At 37.4% G+C, this 15,121-nt stretch overlaps 1 long non-coding RNA gene across 2 annotated transcripts in view; it reads right to left on the bottom strand.

Annotated features, from left to right (window-relative positions):
• Positions 1-937: 937 nt before the first annotated feature.
• LOC107553287 (uncharacterized) overlaps positions 938-15,121 on the bottom strand; it is a 52,815-nt gene continuing 38,631 nt past the window's right edge. For both annotated transcript variants that reach the window (XR_001604950.1, XR_001604949.1), the window contains exons 3-4: positions 4,668-4,764; positions 938-1,119 (exon numbers count right to left, since the gene is read on the bottom strand). This is a non-coding gene — a long non-coding RNA (uncharacterized lncRNA). The remainder of the gene's footprint in view (positions 1,120-4,667; positions 4,765-15,121) is intronic.

The raw sequence follows: 15,121 nt of genomic DNA, 5'->3' as shown, positions 1-15,121 counted from the left end.
GTATAATCATTTTCTATTCTTAACTGTTTTAAATTCATTTTAAACCTCTTAAATACATTTTTAAATCATTTTCAAAGTTTTTAAATTCCTTGTTTTATTGTTGTGATTATTTTTTTTATTATTATTTTCTTTTCTTTTATGTAAAGCACTTTGAATTACCATTGTGTATGAAATGTGCTACATAAATAAACTTGCCTTGCCTTGCCTAAATCAAAAATGGGTCCATCTTCGTTTCATTTCAGGCTGCAAAGCAACAAAATGAGATTATTTTAAAGGGGGGTGATTCTTTTCTATGCCCACTGTAAATGACTTGTATTGGAAGTACAACAGAAACCATACTAATCCTAAAATAAATCTTTTAGTCTTTTGAAGCTACCTTACAAACTTCAAGTCTCTGCAAAATGCACTAAAAAATCTTACTCATGAACCTGAGTTGAATATGAACAAAAGACTGGTGCCAATGGAGTCTGTGCAAGAGTGAAATGAATACTCAAATGAATGCTATTTATAAATAACACAACCTTTTTTTTAAATGTCATTTATTCTGGTGATGGCAAAGCTGAATTGTCAGCAGCCATTACTCCAGTTTTCAGTGTTACATGATCCTTCGAAAATCATTGTAATGCTATGCTGATTTGCTGCTCATGAAACATTTCATATTATTATCAATGTTGAAAATGCTTATGCTGCTTAATTAACAGTGATGCATATTTTTCAGGATTTTAATGTGTCCTTGCTGAGCAAAAGTATTAATTTCTTTAAGAAAAAAATAAAAAAGCATACTGACCCCAAACTTTTGAAAGGCAGTGTATTGCACATATGTTAATATTTATATGTATATAAATATATATACACACCATGCACTCCACCTTTTCTTGTAAGAAATTAAAACCCATGCAGAGGTGTGTTTTGACATCTTTCAGGCTATGGTGGGATAGAGAGGGGACGTGACCTCTGAGCAGCAGGAGCAATACCTCTCTGCAGGTCATGGGGTTGAACTTTGACCTTTCCGGATGTGTCTCCATGGGGAGAGGAGCAGTGAGAATTCATGGGAAATACAGGCGACAGCAGGGGCCATATCTTTAACCAGATGGCAGGCTTAGATTAGTCATGTCCGCCCTGCATGACAAAAAGACAAGCACAGCCCTATCAAATCTGTCATTTCTCACACACAGCCTCTAAAGGTGAGTGATACAAATGCAAAAAGCATCATGGCATATTCTACAAAGTGACAGTGCGGTGGTTTGTTGTTCCGATCAATGATGTCTTCATCAGCCTTCCCAGCAGCGTGCAAGATAATTAGCTGAGTTTTGTGTTGACGACGACAAAATTTGCCCTCATTAAGGAAGGATGGTGAATCATTTTGGAAATTTAATTCAGATGCATTAATATTGTAGATGCATCAGATTGGCTTCCGAAAATGTTATGAATATTTGGACAGTTACAAAACAATGCATAAAAACTGGCATAAAACATCTACAAAAAAAAATAAAAAATAATTATTTGGCTTAACTTGAGTCAAGTGTGGACAGCGGTTGAGATTTCTGTGTGATTTTTTTTTTAAGCGCAGATGCTGCCCCGCAGCTGTTTATTTATTGGTCAGTTCAATCACAGTGCTGATTGTCTACACAGTGCTAAAACAACTACTAACCTCTAACCTTAAACGTAGTATAGCATTGGTAGAACATCTTGTTACAGTAGCATTACTGTTTGTCGCGATCAGATTCCATCCATGATTTTTCTGAACTCTGAACTGAATCCATGATTTTTTCTTGACAGGTTACTGTGATGTAGTTGACCAATGACGTTGACTGTGGGGTGGAGTTTGCACTTAACTGGTTTGGGGAAAAATCAGTATGTTGTGTTTTCAAAAACATAAAATGAACGTGTAGACTCAACTCAAATACCTTGTATAATAAAAACCTAACTAAACTAAGCAACTACCATTAAAATTAGACATGTAAAAGTAATTCTACAAATACTAGAACACTGAATACTAACAAATCCTCTATTTACTAATCTTTTTCAAAAACACATAAAATAACACTTAATACTCTGTCTGAGCATTGCCAAAAATTAGCTCCAGAGACTGTCTAAATCTTTGTCCTTAAACCCTAAATTATACACAGTATATCAAAATTTGTGGTTGAAAAGATTTTTACGTTTATGAAAGAAGTCTGTAAGTGATTTATTCGATAATTTTAAAAACAGTAATATTGTGAAATATTAATATTTAAAATAACTTTTTCTTAATGGACTCTTGTAAATGTACAAATGTTAGAACACTGAACGCTAGGGATGTGCATCTCATGACTCAGGCCGATACGATACGCATCTCAATGCATAGCCAACGATACGATACATTAAAGATACATATGAAGCAGCTACGAGAAGATACGATACGATTCACCCCGTTACGATGCAGTGCGATCCGATTTCAATTCGATTCGATTCAAAACAATGTGATTCGATGCAATACAATGCAATGGAGAAAATATGATCACCTCGAGGCCTGTTTCATAAAACAAGTTAACCAAATAAACCAGGCTTATTTCAGTTAGTCTGACTCATTGTCAAATGATTTGGTTCCATAAACCAAATTTAACATGGGCCTAGATCAAGCTTAGTCACTGTGGCAAAAAATATACCTGTGACATGTCAGTTATGCACTGAGGAAAACACAACGTCTCAAATGCATTAAACAGCACTGATATATTCGCTGTTTGCAATGGTGGATCGATTTGATCCATGATCAACATTAAGGGCTGCTTAAGAATAAACGTGCACAAATTAGTGAGATTGTGTGAATTTAATTAGTCATTTATGGAACTGCTTTAGCCCCGATTGATTTGTTAGGTTATTTACGATGCAGTGCGATCCGATTTCAATTCGATTCGATTCAAAACAATGTGATTCGATGCAATACAATGCAATGGAGAAAATATGATCACCTCGAGGCCTGTTTCATAAAACAAGTTAACCAAATAAACCAGGCTTATTTCAGTTAGTCTGACTCATTGTCAAATGATTTGGTTCCATAAACCAAATTTAACATGGGCCTAGATCAAGCTTAGTCACTGTGGCAAAAAATATACCTGTGACATGTCAGTTATGCACTGAGGAAAACACAACGTCTCAAATGCATTAAACAGCACTGATATATTCGCTGTTTGCAATGGTGGATCGATTTGATCCATGATCAACATTAAGGGCTGCTTAAGAATAAACGTGCACAAATTAGTGAGATTGTGTGAATTTAATTAGTCATTTATGGAACTGCTTTAGCCCCGATTGATTTGTTAGGTTATTTCAAGTCAGGTTTTGGACTTTAATCCCCGCTTTTCCTTGGGTCTCCGTAGTGTTGTGGTGATTCATCACAATCACGCAGCAGCAGAACGCGCTTGAGAAACAGAGAGGAGAAATCAATCTACATATAAAATCTTGGTCACAGATTATTGGTCACTTTCTAAACAATAAAAGTATAGCGCATCCACAAGTAATGATATATTAATAAATAGTTTTTTACCAATGCAAATATGTTAGAAACGATGCATCGTGATATAAATGCCAACTTGTAGCCGATGCACACTTTCTAAACAGATGCATCACATCTTTCATTTTTTATGCCGATGCACCGAGCGAATCGGGGAATCTTCCCATCCCTACTGAACGCTATTAAATCCACTATTTTCTAAAATTAATTTCCATTAATCTCTCCCTGTCAACACAATAAAAAGTACTTATGTTGTCCCAGCACAAATGGATTGTTAAAGGGTTAGTTCACCCAAAAATGAAAATTCTGTCATTAATTACTCACCCTTGTGTTGTTCGAAACCCGTAAGACTTTCGGTTCATCTTCGGAACACAATTTAAGATATTTTTGATGAAATCTGAGGGCACTCTGACCCTCCCATAGACAGTAACTACCACGTTCAAGGTCCAGAAATGTACCAAAATGATCGACAAAGTAGTCCGTGTGACATCAGTGGTTCAACTGTAAAGTTACGAAGCTACGAGAATACTTTTTTGCGCAAAGTTGAACCACTGATGTCACACGGACTACTTTGTCGATCATTTTGGTACTTTTCTGGACCTTGAATGTGGTAGTTACCTTGCTGTCTATGGGAGGGTCAGAGAGCCCTCAAATTTCATCACAATTAATGACAGAATTTTCCTTTTTGGGTGAACTAACCCTTTAACTGCCATTTTACATATTTAAAGGGACAGTCCACTCAACAAAAAAAAAAAACAGACAATTCAGTCATCATTTATTTACCCTCACTGTCATTCCAAATGTTGTCTTCTGTGGAATGTAAAAGAAGATATTCTGAAGAATATTGCTAACCAAACAGTTTTGGTTCCCATTAACTTGCATTGTATTTTTGTCAGTGGGAACTAAAACTGGTTACCAACTTTTTTCAAAATATCTTATTTTACACACCCCCACCCACATAAAAAAAAGAAGAAGAAGACAGGTTTGGAATGACATGAAAGTGAGTACAATTCCATTTTTTGGGTGTACTATGCCTTTAAGTGGATTGAATGCAATGAAACTGAGTTTTGACAATGTTCAAGAATTGTGTTACATAAGCTCATTTTAATGAAGTAAACTGAACAAGCAGCAAATATCATTTTGTTAAGTGTAAAAGAGGCTAAACTTTTCTGACCTTTCAGCCATATGGGACAGATGCAGCACGACAGATTGCCGGGAATGTGAGGAACATTTTCGAAGCGAGAAGGAGAAAGACCATGGCCCTTCCAGCCCTAGAGAGAGCAGAAAACAGGACAAGGTTAATGTACTATGACAGACAGGAGCCAACAACTCTCTTTAATGTTGTCCCGTTAGGACGCCCCCGGTGCAAGCATCTTTCGTATCCTTTAGGAGCCTCTCTGCCAACAACTGGTGGGGGAGAGAGCTGTGGACCAGCTGCCAAACATGACATTTGCTGGCGAGGGCCACTGAACCCCAGCAGGTGACATCTGTGAAACACCCTTTGCAGCCTTTCATCCCCCGTGCCTGGCAGTGGAAGGGTACCTGCGCGAGGCCCCGGAGAGGGATAGATGAATGTGCTCCGTCTCTCTCCCCCAGCTGGGGCTCCGCATAGCCACAGGGCCGTGGTGGCCCACGCTCCCCGGCTTCCAGAGGCAACATCTGCACCCACTGTTGCCTTTGTCCCCTTCAGCAACCGATAACACGTACGTCACAGCCTTCCAGCGCAATTTAAACAGGGGCTGATCATTACAGGGATGAATAAATACTATCATCATGAGAGGTTATTACTTCATATCAGCTGTTTGATCAAATATGTATAACCGAGCTGGGCGTCTATGAGACGAATATCAAGTGCTGCCCGATCGTGTGCTGCCACAGTGATTTGTAGGGAAAGTAGTTGGCAGCGGATCAGAAAAATATTTCATTTAACAGCCGCTGACATTGATGAGGATGTTAAGAGCTAAATATCAAGGTGCTTTGCAACTTTGTCTTGTAGGAAAAATGGAGTAAAAATGGCTTTTTTGTAATGCCTTTCAATGCACATTCTTTTGATTAATTGCAGCCCCTTATCGTCATATTTAAGTCATATTAAAATAAAGTCACATTTGTTTATATAACGCTTTATACAATACAGATTGTTTCAAAGATGTTTCACAAAAAATTAACAGTGTTGATGTTGTAAAATTCTTAAATTTTGAAACAAATTTCCTTTCATCTATAAAGCAGCTCTTTGGAAGATAATAGTGTCAATATTCAGCTCAGTTTAGTTCAGTGGGTTTTTTTTTCAGTTGTTCAGTAACTACCAATATTGCAAGTTCAATTCAGTTCAGTACAGCAGAAAATAGTGTCATTATGCAGCTCAAGTCACTTCAATGTTGATTCAATTCAGTTCAGTGATCTCAATGTTGTAAAGTTAGTGCTTTTGGTTATTGAAGACTCCATCAGATTCTTGAAAATATATATTAAATTAAAATTTGCATTATAAGGTATTATGAAAAGCTTTAGAATGGAATGAGTCATGATAGGGCATGCATTACAGAGATTTTATGGGTGAGGTGTGTTCTTGGGCATGTGGTAAAAGAAGTGTGGGCACATATAAGGGTTTTATAAAACATTTGCAGCATGATAAAAGACGTACATATAAGATGAGACGAATATCAAGTGCTGCCAATGTTAAATTCAATATTGATAATCAGAACTTATCTACAAAGCAATATAGTCAATTAGCCTAACAGTAGGTTGTTTATGGTTGCTAAGCAATATAGCAAAATGGTGCATTAATATAAAATGCATGGTAAAAATATAATGACCTTGAACAAGCATCACATAGGTATTTACCAAAAATAATTTTGTTTGTGTGTGCATTGGGGGAGGGCTGGGAGGTCTGTAATCAGTAATCAATTACAACTAGTCTAGCATCATTTATACCTGCTTCCATTTTAGTGTAATTGTTTTTGCTCAGCAACTTTAAATGAATGCTAATTACTCTGACACTGGTGCTCTGGCCCCGTGTCTCTGATGTCACTCAGTCTCCACGAGTTTCTGACAGCATTTCTTCCAAATGTGCTCATAATTGGCAACCCACGGTGAACTGACACACAATTAAATCCAATTCTCATCATGCAGCCTTTACATTGGGTCAAGTTTAGAAACCATTATACAAATTGAGGGCAGACATTTACTGTTTCATAGTCCTTGAGGGTCTTTGTAGAGTCAAATTTAATAATTATTGTGACGGCCTGTTGGCTATTTTCACAAAAACATATCTACAGTAGGTCACTCCACAAAAAAAAGGGGGGGGGAAATATGTTTTCCTTTTAAATAAAAATAAGCTTTTAATGTTTATCTATAATCATCTCTAAAAAAGCAAAACTTAACACAGCTGGTTCTCTTATTTCTGCAGTTTTAAGTCAAATGTAATAATTATTCTGATGGCCTGTTGATAATTTCTATGTGAATCTCACAAATCATATCCAGGTCACTCCAAAATAAGAAGGACAACAAAATAAGAAGGAAAACAGGCCTTTTTATAGGACCACTAATATTTTTGCATTCCATTTTCCAGGAAGATTTTTCAATAATAGTTAATGATACATGTAACCTGTATATTCTCATTACCATAAAATGTGAGTTTTTATTCGTTTGTTTTTTTTAGCTTTACAGTAATGGGGATTTAAATGAAAACTGTGCTTAACTGTCATTAAAATGTAGTTTTCAAAATAAAATGTTTTACTTTATTTGATTTTGGGGTGAGACATGAGCAGGACATTTTGTAAGAATCACCTGCATATCTTCTTAAAATATTCAGAATCATCTATAGCAGTGGTTCTCAATTCCAGTCCTGGGGTACCACTGCTCTGCACATTTTGTATGTCTCTCTTATCTGACACCCTCGGTTCAGTTCATGGATCTCCCTCCTAATGAGCTGATGATCTGAATTAGGTGTGTTAAATAAGGAACACATACAAAATGTGCAGAGCAGTGGTACCCCAGGACTGGAATTAAGAACCACTGATCTATAGTCATGACCGTCATACTGAGGAGCAGGGCCGGTTCTAGACATTAGGAGGCCCTAGGCAAAATACATGTTGCCCCACCCCCGCCCCCAATAAAAAGCACTTGAAACAAATATGATTCCTAACCTTTTTATTTATACAACATTTAACATTAAATTTTGTATATTTTTACTTATACAGTACAAACATTTGGAAACATTGCTATTTTAAATGTTTTTGAAAGAAGTCTCTTATGCTCATCAAGCGTGGATTTAACCTATTTGATCAAAAATACAGAAAGAAAACTATAATATTGTGAAATATTATTACAACTTAAAATAAAGGTTTTCTATTTTACTATGCTTTAAAATATAGGCCTATTTCTGTGATGCAAAACTGAATATTCTTCAGCCATTACTCTTCAGTGTCACATGATCTTTCTCCTTCTCTCTCGCTCCCCTTCTTGCTTCGAAAATGTTCCTCACATTCCCGGCAATCTGTCGTGCTGCATCTGTCCCATATGGCTGAAAGGTCAGAAAAGTTTAGCCTGTTTTACACTTAACAAAATTATATTTGCTGCTTGTTCAGTTTACTTAATTAAAATGAGCTTATGTAACACAATTCTTGAACATTCTGTCAAAACTCAGTTTCATTGCATTCAATCCACTTAAAGGCTTTTACTTTTGTAGCTATTTTGCTATTCAGCTCCTGATGCGATTTCATTGATTGTATGCACAGATTCAAAGCATTGCGTCTGGGCACGTCAACGGTGCTCGCGCTCTTTTACACTCATAATAAAGCAGTGAATGATCTTTCCAGAAATCACGCTGATCGATAAAGCAAGTTTATATTTAGAATACATCGCAATCACTCTAAAATAGATGACAACAACTCACACACCTGCATTAGGAGCTGTACTTCTTTGCGTGCCTATTTAGCCGTTTGCATTGCATAGTTCGCAGCACCTGAAGGATGTGTTCATTACGCAAACATCCAGAATGTAGGACCCATTTTGAAACTGCAACATTAATTGGTTTAATTGAAGATGAGTGACAATTCAACTATATCCAATGAACAATGAGGCTAGTATTTCTGCCCGTCTTGACTAGTGGACTAGCATATAGGGGATGTTACGGTTATGGAGGCCCCTCCTCAAAGCCTGAGGCCCTAGGCAATCGCCTGCATGCCTATAGCTAGCGCCGGCCCTGGGTGCTGTGGTCAGATGGTGTTTGTGCAATCATAGGGTTGATAGGGCAGAGAGTGAACACGCTTTCCAATGCTTTGCTTTCATCTTCATTTTCGGTTTTGACCCAGGCCAATACCTCTCTGATGTGTCCACATAGGTTGGCTGCTGTACACCCACAAGTGCCATGTTTAAAAAGGGCTCCTGCCTGCTGTTCCCCTTCCTCTGCCACCTCCCTGGGTGTGAACCTCACCGTGTTGGCTGGCAAACAAAGCCCAACATGAGGCGTGCTCGAAATGAAAGGAGGCAAAGGAGATGAAAAGAGCAGAGAAGCGAGGAGCGCATAGCTCTCCAAGAGATCCACACATGTGCAGTCTCTGTGCAGAAGGGTGAGATCGTCATGCTAAAGATAGTGGTGCTTTGACAGCTCCCAACATCTTGAGTTGAAGTGTGCCATGTGCTTAGTGTCTCTCAACTTTTTCAGTCGTTTGCAGTCTACCTTTCCGGTTGTATGCTGACTGAAAAAGAAAAATAGGAAATATGCAATTTCATAATTTATTTCAAAGCAACCGTAACCTCCTGTCTTTCGCACAAAGATCTGATGATACTCTTGCAAGTGTGATTTACTACCAGCTTCTAGAAGTCTGCTTTTAGGTGTCACAGGTTGCATTCGAATGTATCAGAACTATTGTCAGTAACACATCTTCCTACACATTTACATATGTATAAACTATAAACTGAGGGTATGTAAATTGAATATAGTACTTTGCTTTCCATCCAAATTTGTTTTCACACTGACGACCTGCCAAGAGGCTGTTAGTTTCTTAAGAGGGAATTAAAAATATTTCAAGAAACAACCAAAACAAAAAAAAACATGCATAACCGTAAATTAAAAATATAAAGGTGTGAAAAACAAGTCACAAAAAAACTGAAATTCATGCCAGTGTCATGCAAATGTGTTATGAAGTGTTATGAAACATGCATAGCTACAGGTCAGCTACAAGAATACATTTTGATATTGTGCTTGATTTGTAAAGGTCAATGACATTTTCTTTGCATCTATTAATTTGTTAAAAAATACATAAAAAATGCAATTCAATACTTAAAAGACCTTTACTGTGTTGAGCATGTTAATAATATTAGAATTAAAATTAAATTTGAGATCCATGTAACTGTTAAATGCTCATTAAAAGAAAGAAATTCTCGAAAATAACCTATATTAAGTAGTTTGGGATATTTTTTGTAATCATTATTTCATAATCAAATAATTATTTTACCAAAATTGCTTCACTAATTATTAACAATTGAAAAAAAGAAAAGAAAAAAGAAATGAGCACCAGATTAATGTCAAGTGGTACAAACAACAATGCAAAATTAAATATTTTTTTTAATTGTTAAAGTTGGAGGATCATGCCTACAGTTAATGTGATGAACTGCACCTGTGTGAAATTGAGGGTAACTCACTTCATACTGCCACCAAAAACCACCTGATGGTTAAAAGCATAACCAAAAATTGCTCAGAAAACTATTTGCCACTTGGTGATCATTTATTACCTATTTCAATACCTTCATACATTTTTAAGTATGACTTAAGTATCCAAACACATTTGCAGGACAGTGTACCTGCATATATGTGCTCCCAGAAACTGACCTACTGCTTTCACTTCCATCAGTATTCGTCTTTCTTCATCCAGCAGATACTGTGCTTCAAGCTCAGCTACCATTTGACCCTCACTCAGCTCATGAGGGTCACGCATGAGAAGAGAGCAGCAGAGACAGAACACTTTAAATAGCCTCTCACTCACAGAAGACAAACCAGCGCTGATCCATGGTGAGACAGGGCAGGCACGGGGGAGATATGTGTGTGTGCATATTAAGTTACTATGACATAGATCTATACGTTCTCAGAGCTGGTATTTCAGTCAATGCTGGTAGTGGTGGAGAGGAGATAGAGGAGATATGTATGGTGCCTCTGGGGAGAGACTGCAGACCTTGCTGGGCGTTCTTATCTCTGAGTACTACAGTGGGGTTTTGTCCCGTTTGTTGGGGCAGGACCTTCGAGAGTGGGGTCCTAAGTACAAGTGAGGGGAGAAAGCTCTGTGGAGAATGTTTTGGCTGGCGTCCCTGTGAATCTGCCTGCTAAATGACTCTTGTTATTGTTAGCTAAATAGCACAGAGGATACCAGGAGTGAATGTAACATAGAAAGGGCGTCCAAAACACAGAGCAGACCCAGGTGAACAGAGACAGAGCATGTTTAATCAGCTCTTTAATGGAACTGTGACTTAAGAATGATAAACAAGGTGATGCAGTTTGTTAGAATCAAAATTATTAATGACAAATGAAGCATGATAGTTATTGTTGCTGGCTAAGGTTATTGCTAATGCTCATATTAAGGTTAGTGATTTGGACAAGCCTCTAAGCTTAAAGGGATAGTTCACCCACAAATGGAAACACACACACACACATGCACAAAAAGATGATATTTTTAATAATGTTGGTAACCAAACAGTTGAGGTAGCCATTGACTTCCATAGTATGGAAGAAAAATACTATGGGAAACAATGGTTACCTGAAACTGTTTGTTTACCAACATTCTTCAAAATATCTTATTTTGTGTTCAGCAGAAGAAAGAAACTCATACAGGCTTGGAACAACTTGAGGGTGAGTAAATAATGACAGAATTTTTGGGTCAACTATGCCTTTAAGGCCGCGTGTCCACCAAAGCGTTTTTTTCCAGAGGTCGGTGTATTTTTTCAATTGTTTTCAATGGGAGCACCCCTTTTTTTAAAACGCCAGGGCCCTCATTTATCAACAGTGCGTAGAAAAGGTTCTATATTCTGTCCTACGAATGAAATTTAGAATGTGCCTAAGTTCAATAAAATCCGTATTATCAAATGTGCGCACAAAGTTCTTACGCACATGAGTAAGCAATCATTGTTGATAAATCCCACATGTGCGTAAGTAACATGCTCGATCACGTTCACGGTCATTTGCATTCGGAAACGCCTCCAATGAACCATATATGGTGACAACACCTCCCTTTATAAATCACGTGAATATATGTGTCCTCACTGAAATCATGGCAAAGAAGGCGGTACCGACTAAGAAGCCATTCTGTGCTTTCACTCTCACCGTGGTCTTTGAAAATGCGTTCTCTGCAGAGCGCATTGTTTGCCAAGTCTTCCAATAACACAAGATAAGCCATTGCACTGAGACAAACACATGTCTTTTATAGGGTTTGATACCAATTACGCAGCTTATCTGTTTAAAACCAGACAAATGATAAATTGAGTGTTTTATAATTAAAGAAAACACAGGACATATGTGGATTGTTAGAATACTGTGACTCTCTTAAATGCTTTTTATGTGTAGTGTCGCTATTCTACCACTAGATTCTCTGTGTAAGCATGCTCAGAGGTGTGCTTATATTTACACACATTTCTACATATAAGTACAAGTTGGTAGATCCCACACGTTGCGTGAAACTGTTCTTACGCACTCATTGCGCACACATCTCTGCGTACGCACTGTTGATAAATGAGGCCCCAGGAGCATGCCGAGCATCTTTTTCACGCTGAACGCTGAGCGCTCGGGCGTTTTTTCTCGGCGCCAGGAGTTGAAGAATCACAGTGGAGGAGGGGCGTGACTATACCGATCAACCGTCACACACCCTGCTTGTACTATGACTGAACTGATACAATAGAGAAGTTAATATTGCTTGTCTCCGAGTATTTATGTCTTTACCAGATGGAATTTCCGGACTACCATATTATTGTTATGAAAAATTATTCTCGGAAAAACATTTCATTCACGATGCGGCTGCCATATTACTTAAGTGGATATTTCGTATCATAGCAACCACAGGGTCTCAACTGAAAAAAAAAAACGCTTTGGTGGACACGGGGCCTAAGGATTACACTTGGCACACACACACACACACACACACACACACATATATATAGTTAATATATATATATAGAGAGAGAGAGAGAGAGAGAGAGAGAGAGAGAGAGAGAGAGAGAGAGAGAGCATATAACTAGTTCTGCACTGTTTGAGTTACAGACATTTCTGTCATGACAACTCTAGGAAAGTTTAGCATGGTAATATACATGGCAATGTTGATGTGTTTGGTCTTGCCAGAAAAGATCTGCTACACTGCTGCTATTGTGGCAGAGCAAGTACCGAGGCTTGCTACATCCAATACATCCACAGACATGTTGCTGTGAGCGTGTTAGAAATACTGCTGCTGCACACATAACATGAAATAACACCCATATATAACATACATGAAATTACCCCCTGGCAGATCTATACATGTAGAGCTGGGGAAGGTGGAGGGTTTCTGAAGCGTGCTGCGCCATGTGAACAAAGATGTGATTATATCAGATTGAATTAGACCCTATCAGCCTGCATCATCTAGAGTTTCATGACAGAACGTTGTAAAAAATTATACCTAAAGTCATGCAGCGTCGAGGGAAGAGGTGCAGAACATCTTACCCAATATATAGAAATATGTTAAAAATCACTCAGCACAACTTAGCAATCACATAACGTTAAAACCAGAACACCTTAGTAACTGTATAAAAGCAATATGCTATAGCACATGCATCTCTCCAAGATATATTTTAAAGAGTGCTTCAAATAGAAAACATCTGTTGTGTACAAACATCTGATAAACAACTTTAAGGGTTTTTTTTTAAACATACTGATGAACATATTGATGAAATTTGCTAAATGTCTATTTAACATCTGACAGGAAATATCTTAGAGAAGTATCATGCATTGCATTATCATGCAAAACATGCACCTGATAGATGTTTCTGCATTGTGTATTACTTTTCACAGGATAGCACCATTTACAAATTATGTACAAATCTACCAAAAATCTACAGAATATGTAAAAAAAAAAGTATTAAAATGTAACTTTACAATGGCCTGTTACACAATGAATTCACAATTCAAATTTCACAAAACTGAGGTTACACTCATCATGTTCGTTGAAATGATTAATAGTTCTACTTAATGGAACTTTCCGTGCAATAATTCTGCGAGCTCTAATCCTCTCACAGTAAAAGAGTTCTGTTTTGATTTGGATCACCATGAATCTTTGTGAGAGCTCCTATGACCCTCATCTTTGGTGGGCTGAGAGCGGTGCCTTGCTCTACACCCCTGAGAGAGTAAACATACAGAGAGCGGCTCCAGTCTCTGAGACACAGATGCCCTCAGATGGCCCACATATCCAATTAGCTCACTGGATCAATATTGGGCCCTATTTCAGCCCTAATATTGAACAATATGATAGATAAAAAACAAAAACAAAACAGACAACAGCCTGGTAGATTGTTGGGTCAAACATGACCAGTTCAGTTGCTGGTATTTAGGAACATTGTCCATTTAAATGTTTCATTTTGCGTCCTAATGCTTAATCACTTGCTGATATGATCATTTGGATAAAATTCATAATAATGCACAAAATATTTATATATACATTATATCAAGGAATCCTAAAAAATACGGTTTCCACAAAAATATCAAGCAGCACAACTCTTTTCAACATTGATAATAGTAAGAAATGTTTCTTGAGCAAAAAATCTGAATATTAGAATGATTTCTGAATGATCGTGACACTGAAGACTGGAGTTATATAAATATAGAATTTTATAAAAAAATGTATATGTTTATTTTAGTAGTTTTTTTATTTTATTATTATAGCGCACAAACAACAGAAAACAAGATACAGACTAAATGTCATGACAGCATTCTACCATTGTTGTATTTTTCTAAAATCGGGGTGGGATGCAAGAAAATGCTCAGTGTCACTGATAAGCATGATATAATCAAACTCTCTAGGACTACATTACCCATAATGCTCACACATACAACAACAATAATGCGTTTGCATCCTATTTCTGTCAACAAGAGGAAACAATAGGTTTAAAATTGTATTTATCAGTAAATAAACAAACAATTTATTTCTTAGTTTTAAAGAATAAGACATCATGGTATAAATTTAGCCTAAAAAATAATTTTGAGGGGAAACAAAAGGTCAAGTTTGAAAAAGGGTTACTTTTTCCTTTTTTTAAAATTTTTTTTTTATAAATGAGGTATCTGGGACCCCCAAACATAAAGACATGAAAGTCAGTCACACCAAAACATGAGGTTTGAGCTAGTTCCAGATTAGAACAGCTTTTACAGGCACAGACCGCTCGTCTCTCAGAGGAGACAGAGGGAGTTGAGGCAAGAGACAGACTAAGAGCGCAATACATCTGAACGTTCAAACAAATTATAGTTTTGTGCCACCTATGTAAACAGCAATGGGCTCTTGGCTTGATACAGCCAAGAGATATGGCCCTGCCCACAGAGCCACTGAGTCTATACTCCAGATGTGCTCACACACACACACACACACACACACACACACACACACACACACACACACACACACACAC

Source organism: Sinocyclocheilus grahami, unplaced genomic scaffold (genome assembly GCF_001515645.1).
Source record: "Sinocyclocheilus grahami isolate Dianchi unplaced genomic scaffold, SAMN03320097.WGS_v1.1 scaffold468.1, whole genome shotgun sequence".
NCBI classification, from domain to species: Eukaryota; Metazoa; Chordata; class Actinopteri; order Cypriniformes; family Cyprinidae; genus Sinocyclocheilus; species Sinocyclocheilus grahami.
This window is presented reverse-complemented; position numbering and strand designations above follow the sequence as displayed.